Below are 6,103 nucleotides of genomic sequence, written 5' to 3'. Positions count from 1 at the left end.
ACACCACTTGTTGTACCAAAAGCAGACATGTGACCTGTGCTCTGACTGGTTTGGCTGCATTCAGCTCATTTAACCTAAATGATCTGCAGCTCAGTGAATTCAGCAGCATTAGCAGCTTAACCTACGCAGCCTTACCGTATCCTGATTTCTTTATGTCAGTGGCGTTGTATTGAAGTTGCGTTACAGATTATGAAGTTGACAAAACGTTTTGTATTTTAGTTTGTGCTGCAGCTCTGCTCACATAGTGTTACTGTAACGCACTGCCAGATTGTCATGACGGTGTGAATCTTAGTTGAGCTTCGTTTTCCTGTCAAACACAGCAACTTTATCTGGCAGCCATTTTGGTTTCTGCTGACAGGGGTTTGACCCAAAGCCCTGCTTTACGACTGGAAAACAAAACTAACTATTGGAGCTGGGAAAATAATAACTGATGCCAGTGTTACCTGTTCTGTGTTGTTATAAAAATGTTAACGTTAACACTTGTAAAAACTCAACTTAAATCTGTTGTGATTCATTTTTAAGTGACCTCCTAACATATGATGATGTAGCCGCACAAACAGTGTTTTGTTATGATGACTGAAATGAAGCTGTTGCCTTATGTAAAATTAAACTCTGTAACTGTAAATAAGTTCTCATTGGATGATTTTTTTTATTTCTGTTTTAACTGTGAAGACTCAACAAGGTGATGCTTGGACCTCATTTCAGTCGGTCAGTCGGTATCTAGACGGATAAAAAACCTTCTGTAGAGGAATTGATGAGATCTAAGGACTGTTATTACATGAACAAAAAGAGGGCACAGCAGATCTGATGGTCATTCACTGCATTTACTGACAAAGATGTTTCAATTTAGTCTTTTACTGCAGCAACATAATCTCACACTGGAAACCTTAGAAAAAAGCCTTTCATTAGATTTCATTTTATTTAGCAGAAAAGAAATCTTCTGTTAATTTGTTTTTGTAATCAAATTATTGTGAGACAAAATGATTGCTGCCCCTAATAATTCCTTCAAATTAAATACATTTTTGTTTCAATATACAATAGACTTCCTGTTTCCTGTTGGGTAGACCTGAGTGAGAAAGGCCTTTTTGTTTTGGACACTGGCCACTAGGTGGAACGACAACCCATTTATCATTTCGCTGCACACAGTGGACACAATAGACAGAGAAGTAAAAATTGCAGTAAAGAGTGACATCTTGATGTCATCAAGTCTGACAGCCACTTTCAAACCGGATGCCTGTTGAGAGAAGCCAGAAAAAGATTTCTCTGTCCTGCCATCACAAACATAAACATGTATGTGATGCTGTGTGCCTGTTTTGCTCTTAAAGGCCCTGGGGACCTTCAGACGCCATGGCAACATGACCTCAATGACACCGCATGAAAAACTGAAAATGGGTCATCAGTGGATATTTCAACAGCATCATGATGTATAAATATTCCCAAATAAATATAAAAATGGGCGACCATGCACAATTCAACCAACTCCCATCCTAAACCTGTGGTCTGAGCTGAGGCGACGAGAGCTATGCATGGACTAGGCCACTCTCTCTGAATGCTCCATCCTGGTGATGTGAAGACAAAGATCTGTTCTATAAGTGTGGTATTTGCAAACTATTAACAGCATAGGGTACCAGCAGTTCTGTTATTTAAGTTCCATAAATAACCATAAACAATCTGGTATTTAAGTTCTTAATTTAAAGGTTGAATTTCTCGTAAGTTTTCTTAGTGACATTTAGTGAATTTATTTTGAGGCCTGGTGAATATCTTTAGAAGGGCTTCCAGTAACTGTGACCGGCTCTGTTGCATCATCAGACCCGCATCACTGTTTCAAAGTGGTTCTGAAAGAGCACTCTGTTACCTTTAAAAGAAGGTTCTGCTGTTTCCTACTCAACGGGTCAGATCTGCTTTACAGACTTCATGTTTTCTTCCACTTGTTTGCTGTTTCCTCTGCATGAGCTGTGAACATCTGACTTGTTTTTTTTAATCCTTTTTTTTATTTATTAGTCGGTGAGTCTCTTCAACTCCTCCAGAGTTACCATGGACAGACATTTTGTGATTCAGTCTGGCCTTCAGTTGAAATTAAAACGGTCAAAACAACCTTAAAAAGTTTTTTACATGCAGTTTGTTTTGTCAAAGTGACTCAAACAGTGATTAGTTGAAGTTTTAGTGCGTGCTTATTTGTGCATAGAAACTGGACTAGATTTGCTCGACGTAGCATTTTAAAAGAAGGACATTATTTCCCGTATGCAAATGACCGCAGCATAAGATCAGTGAAAGCTCTAGTTTAGACCAACTTTATTCTGCTTAGTGACAGGAGCTGGTCTGCTGCAGATGGACAGTCCAGCTGCTCTGTTCCAAGCAGCTGATTTCAGCCGGGTCACCACCGGTCTCTCCTGTCCTGGCTCTGTGATGTGATCATTTAAGAAACATACACTGATGATATTATGACTTCTAACTTTAAAGTGTTTTGGTTCCCCTTTTGCATCTAAATCAGCCCTCACACTTAAAATCATGGCCTCCACCGCACCAGGGGAGGTGTGTGTTTGTGTGTGTTATCTGGCACCAAGATGCAACCAGAAGCTAACAAGCAGTGAGGTGGTTCCTGTTTGTCCAGTTCATTCCACAGATGCTAGATTAGACTGAGATCTGTGGAATTCAGAGGCCAGGGTGTGCTGGTTGTCCTCCTCAAACTATTCCTGAATCCTTCTAGCTGAGCAGAAGGAGAGTTATTCTGCTGGGAGACGACAGAACACAGTTTTCACCGCAGCTGCTCTGGAAAAATGTGCAGTAGAATACAACGTGCTGTGCGTTCTGAAATCGGTGAAATAACAAATGAGGTACTGGGAGCTTCAGTAGCTCACCTGTTAAATGTTTTGTGCTAAATTCGAAAATACTAAAGGGAACACCTCCTAAAAAAACCCAACCCATCTAGATAAACTCCACCCCCACTCCTCACCGCCACCTCCCCTACGCCAACCCCTATTCTAGAGAGCTGTTCCTCAATCCTGGCTGCTTGCAGCATATGTTGAGAATTTGGAGGTAAAACTGAATTTAAGCCCAAAGCAAAGAAAATGTTCAAGTATGTTTCATTTAAATAACCTGAAGTATAATTACAAAAGACAGAGGAGGCCCCATGGCTTCACCTTGGGCCCTAACATCCCTAGATCCACCTCTGCACATGAGTTCAAATCATAGTTTCTCCATTCAGTCTTTTCTAGTTTGGAGTCATTTTAGGAGATTATTTTACATTTAGGCAACAGGAATTTTGGGAGTTTGCTCCGATTGTTATTTTGATGATTATCACACATGTGTGGGACTCCATTAGGTTGTTTCCTGCTGTATGAGCTGCTCTGACCCAATCTGACCCGATCTGACCCGATCTGACCCGTTCTGCCACAGCATCTTCCAGGTTAGCAGCAGCTGGGTCACACAGCTCAGGGTGTGGTTTGGGTTGCAGCTCGGTACCACACCTCATTCTGCTCACGCTCCACCAGCTGGGCTACACTTCAGCGCTCCACACCACAGAATGACCTGATGGCAGCTTTCTCCAGTGAAAGTTCTTTATTCTGTTCAGTTAACAGGATGCAGGAGTGGAGAAGCTGCTTCTCCTTCCAGATAAGAGAATGGAATCACCACATGTTTGTTCTTTAGTGTCATGGACAGTAGAAGTTGATTCTCACACTTTAATCCTGAAGGTGTGTGTGCGCATGTCTGTGTGTGCGCGTGTCTGTGTGTGTCTGTGTGTGTGTGAGAGAGGATCAAACTTCTGGTTCCAACTCGACTTTTTTCCAGTCTACAAATTGTGTTCTCTGGATTGACAAGAATTTAAATATCGTATATTTATCTCTAGTTTTGTCTTGTTTTTTCAACATTGTGGTTTTTTTTCTTCTCTTTTGATTTGTGCATGAAAAAATTAGAAATGACCAAAAACAAATTAATTGTTTTTTAAAATTTCATTCAAACATTTATTAGGATGCTGAGTCTGGGCTGTGTTTATGCTCTATAAATATGGATTATTATTTCTTACACACTGACAGTTGTGTTCTTCCTGGATGTCTGAGTGCAGCCACCCCTCCCTGTGGTCACAGCTGTCAGCTTTCTCTTCTATCAAGTAGATAGAAATTACTCCATTTATCAGTAATGGAGTCTCTGCAAAGAAAACTTTCTGGGTAAATTTGACCTCAGACGTCCTTTATGAGCAATTCTTTCATTCTCTAGAAAACTAAAAGCAGAAATATTAGAACAGGAATTACGTCTTTCCACATAGATGCTGATCCACAGTTTAACTAATTCATCACTCAACTGCTGCATTTTTTTTTATTATTTGATCAGTAAGTTACCTGATTGAGAACCAAGATATCATTTTTACAAAAGAGACAAACCAAAAAATAAAAAATACAAACACAACAACAAAACAAGAAACTAAGAAATCTGACTCAATAAAATAAGCTATTATGAACTAGATCAAGTTTCAGAAGGAGATCTGCTTCAGATCATGACATAACTTCATCACTGCTTTTTTTCTCAAACTGTGTACGTTGTCAGAATCTATATTTGAATACTTTGAAGGTAAGCGGAGACCACCAGAGGTAGAGCTTAGAGCTGAAAATAGACCTGTGCAGACATTATGGCGTTATTATTAGAGCTATTATATGTGACCAAACACATCTGCAGTAACAGTCATACACTGTGACGAAAATGGAAAAGAAACATTAGTCTTTGTCAGGTTCGTTCAAGTGTTCAGTTTGAGAAATCCCTGTCAGAGGAGCAGGACCCAAGCGAAGCAGCTCACATCAGCAGTCAGGTTAGGGAGGATGTGTGACCCGTCCATCCATTACAGAACAAAACTACAAACAATGAAGAAGAAATTAACCTGGGCCAACAAATGAAAAACATGAACCTTTAATCAGCTTGGTGACGGAGGTGTGATACTGTGGGATGTTTCCTGTTTCAAGCATTTAACATTCTTATTCTCTAAACAGTTGGATCTTTGGTCTCCATGTTTTCCTTCTGGTTGAGTTTTCCTGACGTAGAGTGATGACGTGCTGAGTGCAGGCCATCATCAGCAGCTTGACCAACATATTCAGTAATAACTCTCTGTGGTTCCTGAGAACATGACGGGTGTTGTGTTGACCAGAACAGGGAGTCTAAACACGGCCTGCAGCACTTCCTGTTCAGACAATTTAAAACCTTCCATCAGCCCTTAGATACACATGCAGCTTCTGTGTGACACATTTCTAGATGACTAATTCTAGTTGAAAACCCCTGATGTGAAAAACATGTGGACCAATGATGAGTTACTGCTCATCTGACTCCGAGTCAGTTTGTGACTCTGTAGCACGGCTTCCTCTGCCTTACTGCTTCATTAAAGTTAATCTGCATGAATGGATTAATAAAATCAATCAATGTCTTTTTATATATACTGCTCTGAACTTCTTGGTTTTACTTTGCTCTCAGGGTTTTTACTGCAGTCAGGCTTTTTGGTCCTGATCTTATTCTAACCCCAGAATAATTTTTTTTCTGGTCATTATCTTCATAGGTGAAGCTCTGTCCACAGAGTCGGGCTTTTTGTTTATCTTACAGAGAGGTTAAGCTCCGCCCCCTGGGTCAGCTAGTCTGTATCCTGAAAACTTTTCCCCCAGGATTGTCCTGGACTTAGCTCCATCCATCTTCCCATGAACTCAGCTTCAACGCCCCAAGCCTAAACATCACATATTGTGGTTCAAACTGTGGCAAACTGGATAGTTTATATTTCTCCATGGAGGTCAGACTCAAGGTCAGCAGGTTCTCCCACCTGAGCTGTGGATCTCTGAAGCTCCTCCAGTGTTACCTAGGACATGCTGGTAGATTTACACTTTCCATTTTGGGAGGATGGATGAACAGATGTGGAAAGGTTTTAGCTCCTAACCTGCCCTAATGTTGTTCTCATCATCCTTCCACTTTACAGTTAGTTATCTGCTGCTTTTTATTAGTCTGTCACACTCAATCCTCAAATCCTCATCACTCAAAATATGACACATGTCAAGGCCTGAGGGGTGTGAATACTTTTTCTTCAAGATGTGTTCATCGGATGAGGTCAAAGTCTAAATATATAAAAGCAGACATG

This window comes from Poecilia formosa, unplaced genomic scaffold (assembly GCF_000485575.1).
Source record: "Poecilia formosa unplaced genomic scaffold, Poecilia_formosa-5.1.2 Scaffold91, whole genome shotgun sequence".
NCBI classification, from domain to species: domain Eukaryota; kingdom Metazoa; phylum Chordata; class Actinopteri; order Cyprinodontiformes; family Poeciliidae; genus Poecilia; species Poecilia formosa.
The sequence above is the reverse complement of the archived record's forward strand: the minus strand, read 5'-3'. Positions refer to the sequence as shown.